Consider the following 18,817-nt stretch of genomic DNA (forward strand, 5'->3'; position numbering starts at 1 on the left):
GAGGTAAGAAGAACCAACATGGTGAGAGAATGGCAGGAGAGTCATGTGGGAGGCAGGTGTTTGTGGGGGAAGCATAGGAGATAGGAATATGGAGCTGGACATAGAGGGAAGGAAGGTCTACTCTCCAACCTTGGTCCCACCTCATTTTTAAGGACTTCTGTCTCCTTACCATAGAACAAAGGTTTGGAGGAGAATGCTTCCAAAATTCCCCCCAGTTCTAAAATCTTGAGTAATCTTTGACCAACGCAGTCTGAATGAAATATTCATGGTTTGAAGAACTAGACTAGTAGCACCCTTGAGTAGAGCTGGAAAGTACACTATGAAGGAGTAAAAACCAGCAGGGTTATTATGTGCGTGAGCCCTGCCGCTGGGGGCTCCCACCCACCTGGGTCTGCATCATGATTCACCTGATGCCTGGGACGTGCATTCAGGGAGAGAGCTGCTGTGCTGAGTGCTGGGGGGAGGGCAAGAAGGGATTGAAAAAACACATTGAATTGAAGAAACCAGATTACTTTGGATAATAGAAAAGGCATGAACTTCCTCCCTTCATCCCCGCAAATCTTCCAAAACCTGCTCAGCAATGAAAGGGAACATCTAGAGCACAATCACCCTTTAGTGCTTCAAAGAACAGCTTTTCTTACTATACTCCTCTTTTTCCCCTTCCTCTCTTTCCTTGTTCTATAAGCTCAATTTCCTGACCCCTTGTCAGTTTCTCTCTTAAAATAAGTTCTCTCAGACCAATATTTCAATGAGGAATGAATCTGATGATTGATACCGAAGCTAGTAGTCAGTCTCCTACCTTTTGACTTGTTCTGCCCATGCCTGGTACTTGGTCTCTGTTAGTCTAAGGTGCAATATCAGATGAGGTGCCTCAATATCATTCATATCTGGCTAGGAGAAGAATAATTTCATGTGATAGTGGAACCAACACTGTGGCCTGTCCCATGGAAGAGACCCCTATCTCAGATTTCTTGTGCATTTTTCAAAACCAAGGAGCCCATCTCTTGGGAGTGAGTGGTAGCACTGTTTGAAAAATGCTATAAATCCTGTACATAAACCCTTACTCACAGTCAGCCTCTCTGTGCTCAGATACTTACAATTCAGCCCACTGTTGAATGTAAGATTACCATTGAGTTCACCAGGGAAATTCATCAGGGATTCCCTGAGTTCACCAGGGAAATTAGTCTTAAGAGCCAAAACAGTTCCCTTTGTGATTCCAGCATCTCGGTGCCGAGATGCCAGGCCCCTGCACAGTGGGATTCTTTGGTATCCCAAGACAGCAGCCCCCTCGGCCTCTCCCCCGTCTTCGGCCTACAGCAATCCTCTGGGACCTCTTGCTGACCCAGCTTCCCGCTGGCACACATGTGCTGTTCTTTCCACCCAGAAAGTGCCTTCCCTCCCCCTCAACTGGCCTCTTTCTTTCCATCCTTCAGAACTAAGCTCAGATACTGCTTTGAAGGAAAAGAAGTTTTTTGGATCGCCTTACTATAACACATACCCTTGTTTAAAACCTCTTGTTGCACTGAATTGTACACATAAAAATGGTGAAAAGTGGTCACTTTTACATTATGTATATTTTACTGTATACACACGTGCATGTGCGCGCGCGTGCACGCGCGCGCACACACACACACACACACATACTTATGACTGCACCTTCAGTTTTCCTTCTTATCACTTACCAGAGTTGTAAATCAGTGATTTTGTAAATTTGTTGTTTGCTGTCCCCCTCCTCTATCAGAATTCAGGTTTAGTGGGTGGGGAGGGACTTTACCTTACTCTCTATAATGCGAAACATGGTTCTGGGATGAGAGCATGTGCTTAAACATTATTGAATGAATAATGAACTAGAACACAGGTCTGAGAGACACAATTTCAGCCCTTTCCTGAATTATTTCCTGACTGACTGATGGACTTACACTTAACATCGTATTCATATTCTTAAAGACTTTATCGCCTCCTTTTTTCTTAAATTTCGTTTCTGTGTGGTCACGTGGCTTTGACCACGATGCAGCTGGCTCTCCTGCTCATCCATCTTTCACAAGGTAGTAGGGTGCCCACACAGTGTGGGCATATTGGGTGAGGTTCTGGAAGGTTCCACGAGTCCCATCACAGTTTCCCAGCTGTGTCTGTGCAGGACAGACAACTTGACCCTTCTCAGAATGACTTCCTGTGTTTCTAGAAATACAAGGTATAGTACAAATGTGAGGTGGGAAGAACCATTTATCCATTTGTCAGTCATTTGTTGAATGCCAGTGATGTGACAACATCGGAGAATTTTCAGATGAATTAGACAAAGGTCCTGTCCTTAAAGCAGTCAGCTCTACTCTTCATTAGACTTTAAGGTCACATAGGAGGTCAGCCATACTTAGAACGTAGAGATTTTATATCTGCGGCTCTTTTATGGAGTATGAGTACTTTCTCTAGTCCTGTAGTTTTTCTATATTTAAGGTGTGCTCTCTGAAGGTCACCATGTAAAATTTATTTCTGAATATTCACGTAATAATGGAGAGAAAATGGCTAGAAAGGATAAATGTTCTTATCCGTGTTGCTTTCCCAGCGAAGAATGGAAAATGGGGGACATGGGCAGCGAGGCAAAAGCTGGGTCAGCCATGGCATTCAAGCAAAATTGAGAAAGCATCTCCTGTTTTGACTAAAATTGAGTTTAGGTCAGAGCCATGGACAGGAAAGAGATCGCGCCAACCCTTGCAACGCAGCTAAGCATTTGGAGCTATTTGAGACAGAAAGCTCACTGAGAGACCTTCTAAGTGTGAGTGGGCTGCATTCAGGGGCATCCCAGAAGTCTGCAAGCCAGTGGTCTCCCTGCTGTCACACAGCCAAGAAGGTCCTGGGGGAAATGTCAGAGGAAGTCTAGCCTGAGGAACCAGGCACCAAGTCCCGCCCTCTGACCCTAGCACGTGGGAGTCAGTGCCCAGGGATCTCCGAGTCCATGGGCCCAGGCCAACCACTGTGTGCCCTGAGCCCCACCTCCCCACTGTGCTCTGAGTCCCACCTCGCCGCTGCACCCTGAGTGCCAGCTCCCCGCTACGCCCTGAACCCCACCTCGCCTCTGTGCCCTGAACCCCAGCTCCCCGCTGCACCCTGAGACCCACTGCTGTGCCCTGAACCCCGGCTCCCTGCTGCACCCTGAGCCCCGCTGCTGTACCCTGAACCCCAGCATCCCAGCTGCGCCCTGAGCCCCACCTCACCGCTGTGCTCTCGTTCAGGTTCCTCTTGATGATGGGCGTGCTCTTCTGCTGCGGAGCTGGCTTCTTCATCCAGAGGCGCATGTATCCCCCACTGCTGACCTAGGAGCCCGCCTTCAACGTGTCCTACACCAGGCAGCCCCCCAACGCCACTCCAGGTCAGCCCACCCCTCGTCCTTGTCTCTGCTCTGTGCACTCTATGTGTCCTCTGCAAGCATTTGTGAAAGTCACTGCTATGGAATATGCTAGAAGAGAAAATTCAGGCTGTGTTTATTCATTTAGTTCTGATGTGCATCTGGTTCTCACTGTGCATTTGTGTTGATATAAAGTGCAGCATCTATTGGACTGTATGTCTGTTACCTCATATTCTTACCTAATTAGTGGTGAACCTTTTATGCATGTTTTTAAGGTTCCTATAACCATATTGTTTGCTCTCTGTCATCACCCTTAAAAATTATTTCATATACATTTCTATACAAGCAGTGTGTCCCTGCCATCATAATACATTGGGACTAAATATTAATTATGCTACTAAATGGTGATTTGCTTAGATATTCTGTCATTGCTGACCATTTGTTTTCTCTTGTTTTTCTTTTTATTCATTCATTCAACAAGTATTTACTATGCATTCACTAGTATTCTGAGTACTTATAAATAGAGCACATTTTTGCACAAGTTACATTTGGCCTAATAGGGAACATTACCCAAAGTGATGCCACAGACTCAAAAAAAATAGTGGTTTCTTAATTCTTACAAAACTGCTTTCCCTATCTAAAACTGTCAGGTACTATGGAGGGTGATTTCCAGCCTCCCTTGGGACACAGGCTGGTTCCCTATTGTTGACGTTATATGTGAGATGTTTTCCTTCCCTTTCAGGGCACCTTCTGAGAAAGAAGGGATAGCAGGGTGGCTGGGGATTGCTCAGTAGAGCTCCTGTCTTTTGGCCACTATGTGCTAAGGTGAGGCGACAGGCATCCCTCCTGTGTTTGCTGCCCTACTGGACACAGTCTCCACTTAGGCAGTGGAAGGCGGGAGCTCTCTCTTTTCATTACACGCCCCAGGTAGACACAATTCTAGGAGCAGTTTCTGCCTTGTTTTTTATGAAGTTTCAGTCATGCAGGATGAATATGTCCTACAGATGTACTTTACAGTGTAGAGCTTATGGTTAACAGCACTGTATTGTCCACTTCAAACTTTATGAAGATGGTAGCTCTTACATTAAGGATTCTTATCACCATAATAACAGTAATAAATTTGGAGGTGATGAATAGATTTATGACATATATAGTGGTGACAACTTCACAGTATGTATTTATCTCCAAACTCACCAAGTTGTATACATTAAATAGGTCCAGCTTTTTGTATATCCATCATAAATTTTTTTTCAAAAAAAAAAAAAAGCATTGGGGGGATTGAGTGTGAGTTTTCTCACTCCTGTTCTCATGAGGACATGCTGTTCTCAAGATGCAAGGGGAGTGGAGACAGACATTTATTTTTTAGATCTTTTACAGTTTTCTTCCACCAGATACTCCCCAGTTTTATTTTAATTTTTTTAATGTTTATTTATTATTTTTGAAAGAGAGACAGAGAGCAAGGAGGGGCAGAAAGAGGGAGACACAGAATCTGAAGCAGGCTCCAGGCTCTGAGCTGTCAGCACAGAGCCTGATACGGGGCTTGAACTCACAAACCATGAGATCATGACCTGAGCCAAAGTCAGACACTTAACCAACTGAGCCACCCAGGCGCCCCTCCCCAGTTTTTTTTTTTTTTTAAGGAATAGCCTTTATTATTTGTTTAATGTTACTAAAAGATCTGAATATGTATTTTCTGTAACAGTTCAGAGGTTGCTGTGCATTAAAAGCTTTCAACCAGGGTTAGTACCACTTTTCACGTGTAAGTGGATTTTTATTCTTTCATATTCCAACATCAGGAGAAGTGCAAATTTTCAGTTAAAGTTGGGGGGTGGGGCTCAAAATAAGATTTCATCTGGATTAGTCTGAGTCCATCTTTTTTTTCCCCTCAAGAAAGAAACAAATCAGAGAAATTGGGTCAAAGGCTTCTAAATTTCTTCTTTTTATCTGTCATCACTTCCTGCTTTTCTCTCCTGGGTGTTTTGCCACATGCATTAACAAGCATTGATTGTGCTGAATTTTAATCCCTTCTGTATACTTTGGGCCCCTCAGTGAGCCCGTGCTTCAGTACAATTCACATCTCAGGCACCAGGCAGTCTTATGTCTGCCAGCTGAGGGAACTGGTCAGCCTACGGTCGGGATTCACAGTGGCCACGCTTGGAGCCCGGAGCTCCGGGCCATGCAGAGAGTGGCAGTCTAGGAAGAGAAACTCGGTGCCTTGACATCATATGGTAAGTTTGCAGGATAAGTATTATGCAGAATCAACCGCTCAGGAATATGGTATCTTCGCGAGACACAAGCCAGTATTTGTGGACTTGCTGGGGTGGCTCCCTTTCTCCTCTGTTGATCTGGGGGGTGGGGAGTGGATTTGGTGAGCTTTGCTTATGCATGAAGAAGAAAAGGCAGAATGTTTTAGAGAACCTACTAGCTCACTGGAGGACGGGGGAGAGTGGCAGCTCACGTCCTGGTACGCACAGGGACACACAGCTGTGTTCCAGCTGGGACCAGCACCCCAGGCCAGCGTGGCTGAGTGGAGGAAAGCAGATCTACACCATTGCAGACCTGCTTCTACCTGGGACAAGGGGAGAACTGTGACCTCATTGTGGTTCTAGGGGGCTGATGCAGGTTGGAGCAATACCTAGGGGAAGATACTGACAAACAAGGTGTGTAACTGAAGTTCAGAGGTAGGGCTCCAAGTCTGCCCAGGAACAGGAAGAAACAAAGGGTGAAGCTTAGGGCCTACCATTAGCTCATTTGGGCCTTGAGCTAGGTGAGGGATGTGCAGAGAAGCTGTGGTCTGGAAAACAAAAAGGGGCACCTGGACAGGGGCTTAGGAGGCCTAAGGTCTGTGAGATCAGAGTGGACCATGTCCCTTCTGAGCCTCAGCACTTTATCTGCAAAATGGAATCATATAAAGAAAAGCACTCCTCATTTTCATTAGCCTTTCTATATAGAGGAAGCCAAAATGTCACTGAAGAAAGCCAGAGCTCCCTAAATGCTGTCTCCCCCCCTGCCCCAATCTTTCCACATCATGCTGCTGACAGGGCCCATTGGACATGTCCTGCTGGGTAGGGAGGAAAGATAGACTTCACTCATTCATTCAGACATTAGCTAACTTGGCAGCAGCCGCTGTGTTCACACAGGACGAGGGGAGTGATGAAGACGTCCACACTGCTGCCCTTTCACAGCTTGTGGCACGAGGGGTGGGATGGGGAAGAGGGTCAGAGGTACAAGCTTCCAGTAATAAGGTAAGTAAGTTCATGGTGACTATAGTTAACAATACTTTACTGCATATTTGGAAGCTGTTAAGAGGGTAGATCTTAAAAGTGCTCATGACAAAGGAAAAAATATATATGTAACCATGCAAAGTGATGGATATTAGATAACATTGTGGTGATCATTTTACAATGCATAGGTATATATCAAATAATAATGTTTATATCTTCAACTTACACAATGCTCTGTGTCAGCTATACCTCAGTGCAACTGGAAGAAAAAAGGAACTTTGAGAACAATCAGAAAAAAACATAAAAGCCGTGGTAAAGCAGAGTTGTGGGTCTGGAGGAGGGCAGGCAGGGCCTGGATTTCAGGAAGGTCTGAGTGGTGGTCTGAACTGAACGTGGTGCCCACAAGAGGAATGTGGGGAAGGGGGAGGAATGGGGGCTACCAAGAAAAGGATGATTCAATGATGGCCTCTCTTCTTTATGGGATATTATGTGGTCACCAAAGTTAATGGTCAAAATCAAGGCCATGTAACTAGCCAGACAACTGTAAAGCCATGTTCAGGGAAGAGGGCAGTGGGTGACATGCTATTTTGAGTATGCAATTCCGACTGTCTAATCGCACAAATGCACGGAGAGGGATCAAATAGAACAGTCAGTAATGACATCGGGGGTGTTAAAGCGATCTGAGTTTTCTTGAAAGATAGTTTGCTTTAATACTGATTAATGTGACTAATACTGATTTAAAAAGATAGAAGATGCAGCATTCCATCCAGTATTCCACTGGGAGATACATTTTTCTTCCTTTCCAGCGGTGCATTTATGGTGAGTTTGTTGATGGTTTTCTGACTGTTCTAATGTCTCAATCTTGTACCAAATCTGTCAACCTGCAGTGACTCTAGTGGTCTGACTGAATGACCCCAACTGCACTATTTCCCCAAATGGAAATAGTGGGGAGTGTGTTTTGACAGTTTAATAGCCTTCCAAACCAGGGCTGAGACACAAACAGAGCTGCTTCAGTTCTGGGGCAGCCTGTTTTAGAGCCAGGGGAATAAGCATAAGTCTTCAATGGGACAGTGCTTCAGGTATGAGGAGACAGCGATGAGACAGCCCTGCAGTCACCTGTCGCCATCTCTGACCTCTGCAGCTCTAAGGTGTTCATGGTTTATTTTCCGAAGAAACAGTGGGTGAAGAGACCCAGGTGGGTCGGGGGTGGGAGGGACCCTGTGCTTCCCTGGGACTCTCAGCCATTCCCCTCCACTGTGCTGCTCTTGGGCACCCCCTTGAGGATGAAATTAGTTTAGAATTTATGGTTTTGGTGAAAGAAACTAACTGGAAATCTTTAAGTTATTTGTTTTAAAAGTCACAAATGCCTGTGTACAGATACTGATATACTTTTCACAGCTACCAGGGTTCTCCTTACCAGTTCATCCCAATGGCAGAAGGTGACTAGCTGACCAGATAATTAGGGTTGGTGGAGAGGTGTGGTTTGAGATTGGTTTCATCTAGTGAAGCCCAAGAATTATTTCCTCACAGCATGGAGTTCCTCCTGGATATTTTTTTCCCAGAAAGTTCAGTGTGTCTGTCTGATTTTCTGACTGTGTGTCTCACTCTTTCTGCCATTGTTACTCTGATAATTCTTTCGAACTCTGATGCCCTTTTTTCCCCCCTGTGACAACTCAATTGCTATTTCTTACAATTTGCATTACTCAGTTCATATAAAGTAGATACATCTAGAGTGTTCTCCCATATAAAAATGGGAGTTTAATTTTTTTCCTGTCATTTGAGTTTTTTTTTTCCCTGCATAAAAGCATTTACTATCTTTAGCTACTAGAGATAGATAACACACTTCACACAGAGTGCAATTCAAAAGGAACGGCATTTTTCATAGCCTGCCCTGTTGCTAGGCAGCTCATGTTGTTACTTTAATAACAACAGCATTCCCATCTATAATCTTTGATCACCGGGGACAGAATCTTCTAGCACATTTAAGTCTCCTGTTTCTTATTCTGTGCTCTGCCAATGACAGAGAGAAGACAGAGTCTGAGCACCTAGTCCAAGTTCTTAAAAACCGCTCATACCTCCGGGAGGATGACACAAGTCTGAAGTGTGTTCCTTACCTGGTTCCAGCATGTAGAGCTGGTCAGACAGATTGTCCACACCCCCTTTGCTTGCATTTAAGGTCCTTAGCTTACCTTTCAAGTCTGCTTCTTCATCTGTCCAGGCCACTTCCCCGGTCTGTCATCATGAACTTTTCTCCCTAAATTCTTTGAAATGACTTTAGTTATTTCAGAGTTGAAGTAAGGACACACTTGGGTCAAACTAGACAGAGGGCAGAGCAGTGGCAGAGAGGTCCCCAAATGATGGTGTGTACCCACACAGTTTCCTTCTGCCACCTGCCAAATGTGTCTTTAGCACAGGTGCCATGTGTTAAGTGCTGTGCTTAGCCTCAGTGCCATACAGTGGATATTAAACAGATGACCCCTGCCTCTGGGCTCCTGAAGGACAGCGAGACAGTGTGATGGCAGTAGGAACTCCTGACCTCTGCTCTAATAGAAAAATGTGGAAGCTATAGATCCCACAGTTAAAAATGATGACGTTTGAAATTCTTTTTCTCTTATCTTACACATTTGGGTTGTCTGTGGAACTTCAGCCAAAATACAATGTACATTTTCCATTTGACCTGCCTTTTACCTTTTCAGTTGATCTTTTATAAACTTTTAGTGTCCTCTAATACATTTTCTATTTTTTTTTTAGACTTTTAATGTCTTAGGGAAGTACTTTCAAATGATGCGAGATATTGTTTTCTGTCTGCTGTTTGTTGTATATTGATATTTTAACCCTTACATGTCTGTGGAGGAAAAGCTGTCTGGTGGGAAGGTAGGCTGGCTACTCATTTGAGACCCTTGAAGGTAATTGTTACTACTGAAAACAGAATGAGCTTAGCACTGGGTTTGTGGCCAACAGGAATGTTTTATTAGCTCCAAAAAGGAGGAGAGAAGATCCTATGAAGTGACAGGATCCTACCAGTAGTCGGGTTCCAGTCCACCTTCCAGCTGATGATCCAGTTCTCTGTGTTCTGCTCCCCACCCCCAGACTGGCCTCCCATTTGTCAACAGACGCTGCAGTGAAACAAAGTCATCTCCATTGTTACTTTTGCTGTCCGTGGGTGACTCTGCCCAGCATTTTTGTTTGTGAGGCTTCTCCAAACTGGGGAAGCACATGATGAGGCAGGAAGAAGAAAGAGCATGTCTATCCCAGGTTCGGTTGATAACGACTAGCAGAGGAGTGGACGGGAGGGACAAAAGGAACGCCACTATTGAGTTTGATGGTTTATTATACATCTTTGTAGTGTTTACTTTTGGGATTAAGAGTAACATGTCTGCATTCTAAATCAGCATCAAAGATAGTAATAAACTTTTTTCAAAGACAAGAGAAACATGGAGGAGTTATAAAAGCAAACTATGATGGCAGTAGAAGACTACCTACAATATATATTACAGTGACTCTAAATGTGTTAAAGTATCATCAGGTTGTGTTAAAAACCCAATTTCTTACTGCTTTGAAGAGAGACGAAGAACGTAACAGAAAAGGAATAGGAATGCCTTAGGGGGTGTTTAGCAGAGAAGTAGAATGATCAAAGGTGATTTGACAGCAGCGGTGGCCTGGGCGAGGGTGGTGGCAACAGAGCAGCATGGGGTCCTTCTGGGCTTAGAGCTCACAGGACCTACGGAAGAGTTTAGGTGAAGGGAGGGACCTAATCTCTTTATGACTCCGATTTCTCTTCTGAGAGGAAGAATAATAATATGTTATGAAGATCAACAGGTACTTCTAAAGTGTCTAGTTCTTGCTACTCAAAGCTGGGGCTGGAGACATAAGTGCCCCCCTGGGAACTTGTTAGGAGTGTGGACTCTCTCCAGATGACCTACTGTGTCAGCATCTGCATTTTAACAAGATCCCCAGTGATGTAGAATAGGACCACACAGGGGAGTACTAGGTGTTGGATAAGGAACAAAATGTGGGGGGCCAGCGATGGCAATAAGTAATCTCATAGAAGCTAAGCATCAAAACCTGCGGACGAACCATTGAGATCCACAGGACCGGAGTAGAATTTAGTCCATGTGTGCTGGGCTGATGTGACGGCCGTTGTTCTTTTTCTGCCTTGTGTTCTAGGATTTGCTCTGTGGAATACCACTTAGCACTGAATTCTTAGCAGTTACTTTGGCTTCTGTTTCAAAACATTGTCAGAATTGAGCAAAACTATTTTCTTCCATCAATTTCTGATTTATACAACCAGGAAAGAAAAAGTCAAGACTTTTGGTGGAAGGTTTTTTTTTTTTTCTCCCTACTTAACCTTGCTCACAAAGTTTGGTGACACATTGGGGCCCCAGCGTTCACATGTGTCCCAGCTGTATTTCAACTGCATCATCTCTATAAAACCCTGACAGGTCAGGATGAAATTATTAGGTACCTAATACAGATACTCCTTTTAACTCCTTCCCCCTCCTCCCAAAGAAGAAGTAGAGTAAGCCCCCCCCCCCGCCTCTTTTCTTTGTGATGGGTAATACATTCAAGTCAGTTCTTCTCCTGGTTCCCTTCTTTCAGCTTACCGATATTTTTTAACAGATATTTATCTTTGAAGACATAATCCATGATTTTCTGGATATATACACATATATAAAGGAAGCCTTTCTCACACTATTAAGATAATTGTGTATTGTGAAGACATAACTTGAGTTATATGTATTGAATAACTTCAAGTGTGTGAAACAAACACTTAGAAATGAAAGGAAAGAATGTGGAGTGCCCTTGCATTACTATTGATTTGATCGAAGTATAAAAATTAATGGAGCACTTAAAAGAACTTATCGAATTGTACACCACAAAGAAAATCTGGGTAGGTTTACAAAAGCAGAAATCACATACCTCAGGGTCTGGGCTAGGATGCTCTCAGGTTCATTTCTGTCTTCATGCCTCTCTATCAGATCTTGGGAATGTGACTCAGTTTCCCTAAGCTTCAAGCTCCTGACTATGAGGCTGAGATCGTTAAGAGACTTTCTTAGGGTAATTGTGTATGAGTTGATCTGTAAACTATACTTAGCTCCGGGCCTGAGGCAATGCTCCCTAAGTGGCAATAGTTGCTTCTCCTACTGTTTCTAAACCTTGTAGTTTTAAGAAATCTATAAATGAGCAAATAAATCATCTGCTCCCACTTGGGAAAAAAAGAATACCCCCTACGTCATTAGCTGAGCAAATGAAGGAGAGAAGTGAGGGAGGACCCCGAGGGCCTGGTCTTCACCCCACCTCATCCCAAGCCTCCCCACCCAATCTTCCCAACTCAGCAAAGGGCTAGTCTGTTCTGCCAGTTGCTCAGGCTAAAAGCCATCATGACAGTTTCTCCTGTCTGCCCCTCTCCTGCTGCCTCCTTTTATCCAGATTACCATAGGAGCCTCCTCACTAGCCTTGTTGCTTCCTCCTTCCCCAGCTTTGGTCTGTTTCCAACAAAGCAAATGGTCAAAGAGAGGTCAGGGCTTCCACTCACAACTCTCCAAAGTCCACCCCCCTTACCCTGCTCACAGTCAGAGGTCTTTACAGTAGCCAACAAGGCTCCTCTTCGTCTCTTAAGTCTCCCCCTCTTCCTACTCTTCTGTTCCTACATACCTCTCCTGCTCCTGTCCTCCTGGCTCATTCCACTCCCACTGCCCACTGGCCTTTGCTTTACCTCAAACCTACTGGGCTGTGATGTTGGTGTCTTTTGCATTGTGATTTTTTCTGCCTAAAAGACCCTGTGTCCATCTAAACCCTCCCCACCATGTATACATGGTGTGCTTCCCCATCACCCTCCTCCTATTTACACATGGCTGCTCCACCATCACCAGCACCTCCCCCCCCCCGCCATGTACCTATGGTGTACTCCTCATCACTTACTGCCCCCAGCTACACATGGATGCTCCCTCATCACCCTCCCCCACCATTTACACATTTTATACTCCCCCACATACATCTCCTCCATTACCCTCACCCCAGGTGCAAGTGGACCCGTGTGGGTCCGCTTAGGTATGGATTTTTTTTCGATACATAAAGTACAGTACTGGTGGTATATTTTCTCTTCCTTATGACATTCTTCTAACCTTTTCTCCAGCTTACTTTATTGTAAGAATGCAGTATATAATACATATAACATACAAAATATGTGTTAATTGACTATGTTGTCAGTGAGGCTTCTAGTCAACAGTAGGCTATTACTAGTTAAGTTCTGAGGGAGTCAAAAGTTATACATGGATTTTAACTGCACAGGCAGTTGGTGCTCATCACCTTGGTGTTGTTCGAGGGTCAACCATATTTTGGAATTTTTAAGTCTCTTGAACGCTTGTCACTTACAGGGAAGAGTTGGAGGGTAAATTAGGGTTCACCTGGTCAATTTCAGCTCTCAGCTCAGTGGCAGCCACCCGTCCTCAACTCAGGCCCCTTGAAAGGCCACTGGGCACATATTCCTTGGGGAGCTTGCACATAGCAAGCAGGAGCAGGGTGGGCAAAGGGACCCTGTCCTTCAAATATAGGTACTCTGCACTCTGATGGTGTTTGCTGCCACTGACTAAAGAGGTAGGCAGCCCCTGTTGCACCTCCCCACGCTGTTGCAAGTGTCTCCCTGCTCTGGCTGAGAAGGCCAGTGCCCTTCTCCCCATCCCTTCATTTTTCACTTTTTCCTCTTTAAGAGCTAGACAGTAAAGACTAGGATGTTCCAAACCAAATGCATATACCAGGAAAGTTAGAAAGAGAGCGTGCATTACAGGGAAAAGCTCGGAAATGACCTGAGAAGTCCATAAGTTTATACTTCAGGCTTATTCTCAGCACAGAGACAGCCTACAACAGTTAATTTTATAAAATAAAAATAAAAATATTAGCAAAACAACAGCAAACTGTGGGGAAGGAGAGGAAGATGTTATTTCCATAGTTACGACATTATTAGATTCAAATATCTGATGTTCAACAACAAAAAAAATCAAAAATCATACAAAGAAACAGGAAAATATGGTCCATTCAAGGCAAAAATTAAATAAAGAGGCTGTTCCTGAAAAATACCTAATGGTACATCTGCTAGACAAGTCTTTAAAATACGTGTCTTAAAGATGCTCAAGAGAAACAAATAGCTCAGAAATATGTGGAGAAGGTCAAGAAAACAATGTATAAACAAATGGAAATATCATTAAAGCAATAACCTAAAAAAAGAATAACAAGGAATTCTGAGGCTAAAAAGTACAATAAGTGAAGTGAGAAATTTACCACATGGATTCAAATACAGATCTGAACAAGCAGAAGGAACAATCAGGGAACTGAAGACAGGACAATGGAATTGATCAAGTCTGAGGGACAGAAAGAAAAAAGATTGAAGAAAAGTGAACAGAGCCTAAGAGTCTTGTAGGGCACCATCAAGCAGACCAACATATGCATTGTAGAAGTGTCAGAAATAGAAGAGAGAGAAAAAGGGGTGCAGAGAATATTTGAAGAAATAATGTTTGAAAACTTCCAAAATTTTATGAAAGACATGGATATAAACATCCAAGAAGCTGAACAGATTCCAAGTAAGGGGAACTTAGAGAGCCACACCAAGGCACATTATGATCAATCTTTCAAAAGCCAGAGACTTTGAATATTGAAATTGAAATTGAAAGAAAGAATATTGAAAGCAACAAGAGAGAAGTAAATCATCACATACAGTGGATCCTCAATAAGAACATAAGCATATTTCTTTTTCTTTAATGTGAGTTTTTTTTTTAACTTACATCCAAATTAGTTAGCATACAGTGCAACAATGACTTCAGGAGTTGATTCCTTAATGCCCCTTATCTATTTAGCCCATCCCCCTTCCCACAACCCCTCCAGTAACCCTCTGTTCTCCATATTTAAGAGTATCTTATGTTTTGTCCCCCTCCCTGTTTTTATATTATTTTTGCTTCCCTTCCCTTGTGTTCATCTATTCTGTGTCTTAAGGTCCTCATGTGAGTGAGCGCATATGATATTTGCCTTTCTCTAATTTCACTTAGCTTAATACCCTCTAGTTCCATCCACATAGTTGCAAATGGCAAGATTGCATTCTTTTTGATTGCCGAGTAATACTCCATTGTGTGTGTGTGTGTGTGTGTGTGTGTGTGTGTGTGTGTGTATACCATATCTTCTTTATCCATTCATCCATCAATGGACATTTGGGCTCTTTCCATACTTTGGCTATTGTTAATAGCCATAAGCATCTGCCATAAGCAGATTTCTTATCAGAAACCATGGAGTCCAGAAGGCAATGAACTAATATATTCCAACTGCTAAAAGAAAAAATCTGCCAACCAAAAACCCTGTATCTGGACAAAACTTTCTTTTAGCAGTGAGGAAGAAACTGAGATGCCTGGGTGGCTCAGTCGGGTAAGCGTCCGACTTCGGCTCAGGTCATGATCTCATGGCTCGTGAGTTTGAGCCCCACGTCAGGCTCTGTGCTGACAGCTCAGAGCCTGGAGCCCACTTCAGATTCTGTGTCTCCCTCTCTCTCTGCCCCTCTCTCACTCACCTCTGTCTCTGTATCCTTCAAAAATAAACATTAAAAATTAAAATTAAAAAAAAGAAGTGAGGAAGAAACTAAGACATTGCCAAATAAACAAAAGCTGAAGGCGTTTGCAACCAGTAGACTTGCCCAGAAATGCTCAAGGGAATCTTGCGAGGTGAAATGAAAACACACTAGAGAGTAACTCGAAGCCATATGGAGAAATAAACATCTCAGAAAAGGGAAATGCCTTGGCAATTATAAAAAATATTATTGTAACTGTTGTTTGTAATGCACTTTTTGTTTTCTACACTGTTTAAGAGACTAATAAATTTAAAGACAAATGATTATTAGTGTAAAAACTAACATTAATGTAACATTAATTTGTAACGTAAAATCTTGTTTTCTACATAATTTAAGAGATGAATGTAATTATGGAAAGAGCCTAAATGTCCATCAACTGATGAATGGACAAAGAAATTGTGGTCTATATACACAATGGAATACTATGTGGCAATGACAAAGAATAAAATATGGCCTTTTGTAGCAACGTGGATAGAACTGGAGAGTGTTATGCTAAGTGAAATAAGTCATGTAGAGAAAGACAGATGCCATATGTTTTCACTCTTATGTGGATCCTGAGAAACTTAACAGAAGTCCATGGGGGAGGGGAAGAAAAAAAAAAGAGGTTAGAGAGGGAGGGAGCCAAAGCATAAGAGAATCTCAAAAACTGAGAACAAACTGAGAGTTGATGGGGGGTGGGAGGGAGGGGAGGATGGGTGATGGGTATTGAGGAGGGCACCTTTTGAGATGAGCACTGGGTGTGTATGGAAACCAATTTGACAATAAATTTCATATTTAAAAAAAGAGATGAATACGTTTAAAATAAATAATGATTTATGTTTTAGGGTACATCACATATGAAGATGTAATTTTGTGGCATCAGCCATTGAAAGGGAAGGGACAGAACTGTAAAGGAGCAGACTTTGTGTCTGTTATTGAAGTTAAGCTGATAAAAATTCAAATTACAGTGTTTAAAATTTTTTAATGTTTATTTTTTGAGAGAGGGACAGATAAGAGCAGGAGAGGGGTAGAGAGAGAGGGAGACACAGAATCTGAAGTGGGCTCCAGGCTCTGAGCTGTCAGCACAGAGCCTCATGTGGGGCTTGAGCTCATAAACCATGAGATCATGACCTGAACTGAAGTCAGATGTTCAGTCGACTGAGCCACCAGGGCGCCCCCAGATTACAGTGTTTTAACATTAGAGTGTTTCATATAATCTCCATAGTAACCACAAAGAAATAGCTATACAATATACACAAAAGGAAATGAGAAAGGAATTAAGCATTTCACTACAAAAAATCAACTGAAAACAAAAAAAAGATGGTAATGCAAGAAATAAGGGACAGAAAAACTATAAGGCATATAGGAAGCAAATAGTATGAGAGAAGTCTTTCCTTATCAATGGATACTTTAAATGCAAATGAATTAAACCCTTCAATCAAAAGAGATTGGAAGAATGAATAAAAACACATGATCCAACTATATGCTGTCTACCAGAGACTTTTTTTCAGGCCAATGACACAAACAGGTTGAAAATGAAAGGAAGAAAAAGTATTCCATGCAAACAATAACCAAAAGAGAGCAGGGGTGGCTATATTAATATAGCCTAGGATGCAAGAGGGAGCACTAGGTTCATGTATAGCCACCTCCCTGTGAAACCAACTTTGCAAAAGCTTCCTGGGTCTCTTCAGGGGTGACAGGGAGATCTCCAACCTGGGGAGGAGACACCTGACAGTCCCTCTCCCACTGGCCTGGTCTCTGGAGCCCTCTCCTGGCTCCTGGGCGTCAGGCTGGTGGGTAGGCGGTCAGACCATCTGGTGGGCCACCGAGGTGCGTTGTTGCAGACTGTGGCGCCCAGCAGCTGTGCCCCCTGCGGATGGGGGCGCGGGGGGGGGGGTGGAGGTGAGGAGGGAGGGCTTGCGTCTGGACCCACGCAGGTGTGCGGGAGCAGGGGCATGGGTGCGCGCAGGCGCATGGGCCAGGGGTGGAGCCCAGTGAGGCAGCTGAGGCTGCAGCTGTGCCCTGCGTCCTGGCTCCCAGACTGCCTGCTGCTCCAAGCCCCCAAGTCTCTAGGCAAGTCAGGGGCTGACGCCCACCCCGCCCCCCACCGGGAACGTGCTGCTGCCTGGCGCCTGTGACCCGGTAGCTGTGGAGGTAGCAGTAGACTTAGCAGTAGCGGGGCACTCGCGGAGAGGACTCAGAGCCATGAGCCTCCAGCCCCGGAGGGTGGCGGCCGTGCTGCTGCTGCTGTTCCTGGAGGCAAAGGCCAAGGTGTGGGCCGCGCTCCCTGGGGCACCTCTGTCTGCGGCTGCGCTGGTGGAGTGCCAACACTGCCAGGGGCTAAGCGCGATGCGATGCTCCCAGGCGCCCCCAAGACCATCTGCAAGAAGCCTAAAGGTGGAGCAGCTGAGACCCACAGCCTCCCTCCAGGGACCTGCCTCAGTCGTGGTGCTGCCGAGGTAGGGATCCTCGTGACAGGGTCCCATGTGGCCTTCCCCTGCCCCTCTCTGTCTTCCCCTTCCATTCCCACCCCCTCTCCCTTGTGCTCCCGGGTTCTTCTTGAGCTCCTTTCTGGCTGTTGTCTGGAGGACTCAGGAGTGACTTTATGGGTTGTACCCTGGTTCCCTGGAGGAGGAGGGCCCGACATCCAGTAGGGGGTTAGGCTCCTTTGGTGGGGAGCAGCGCAGGTACAGAGCGGGGGTCGCCCTGAGTGCCCTTGGAGGTCTGACTGGGTTGGTGGCTGGAGGGTGGAGGTGCGAACAAACGAAGGAACGCTCGTGGACCTGCGGGTGTGGGAAAATGCCAAGGCAGGGCCAGGGAAGTCGCAGCCATGAGCAGGAGGCAACATTCCTGCCTGTGAAAATGAAGCACAGGGACTTCAGATTCCAGAGAAACATTCCAGGGAGAGTCAGGGTGGTGGGCCTGAGTTGCTGGAGCCCAGCCAGGGAACTTGTTGAAGTCATTTAGAGTGGAAGCCTCAGGTGAACACAAGCCTCCTGCCTCCCCCCTCCACACCCCCTGCCCTGCCCCGCCCCACCCCTGGCGGAAAGGTTGCACTCTCTGCTGGGGTGGTGGGGGAGAGCCCACCCCGCTTTGTGCTAAAGGCGGTCCTCTAACATGGGAGTTAATGGGACTATGGGGTGTGGAGTCTGAATTAGGGGTTGTGCAACTCCCTGTTGAGCTCTTCATTTCTGAAGGCAATTTACTTTCAATCAATGAACTCAAAGCAAATGGGCGACGAACACGTGGAGCTCCTTTCTTTTAGAGGGTGGTCCAGACTCTTTCCTACTTGGAATTGTGTGCTGGAGAGGACTGGGTTTTTTGGATTGAGTACAAAGTCATCTTTTTGGGAAATGTTGGGTGGGAATGTCTTCTTCTCACTCTCCCAAGGAAGGTGGATGGAAAAGCTCCTTGTTCCAGGCAGACTTGTCGGTTTTGTTCTTCATATCCGTGGGGTGTGGTGCTTCATGTTTCTGTGGAGCGCCTCCTGTGTTGCATTCATTCTGTGTTTCAAGAGTTTCAGACCTTAGGAATCACAACTCCTCCGGGACTCACCAGGGAGCATGAGGGATAAGTGACTCTGAGCCCACCCTGTCCCTAGAAACCAGTGCATGTGTACTTGAACAGGCAGTGCTAGCCTCTCAGCTTCCTTTTGAAATCAGCTCT

At 44.8% G+C, this 18,817-nt stretch overlaps 1 long non-coding RNA gene across 1 annotated transcript; it reads right to left on the reverse strand.

Moving 5' to 3' along the window:
• Positions 1-3,246: 3,246 nt before the first annotated feature.
• LOC121016653 (uncharacterized) lies at positions 3,247-18,026 on the reverse strand. The gene is made up of 3 exons (XR_005784400.1): positions 17,917-18,026; positions 13,652-13,656; positions 3,247-3,257 (listed from the first exon to the last, which is right to left on the reverse strand). It is a non-coding gene; the product is annotated as an uncharacterized LOC121016653 (long non-coding RNA).
• Between the last annotated feature and the right edge of the window lie 791 nt (positions 18,027-18,817).

Source organism: Herpailurus yagouaroundi, unplaced genomic scaffold, assembly GCF_014898765.1.
Source record: "Herpailurus yagouaroundi ecotype Mexico unplaced genomic scaffold, PumYag 212, whole genome shotgun sequence".
NCBI classification, from domain to species: domain Eukaryota; kingdom Metazoa; phylum Chordata; class Mammalia; order Carnivora; family Felidae; genus Herpailurus; species Herpailurus yagouaroundi.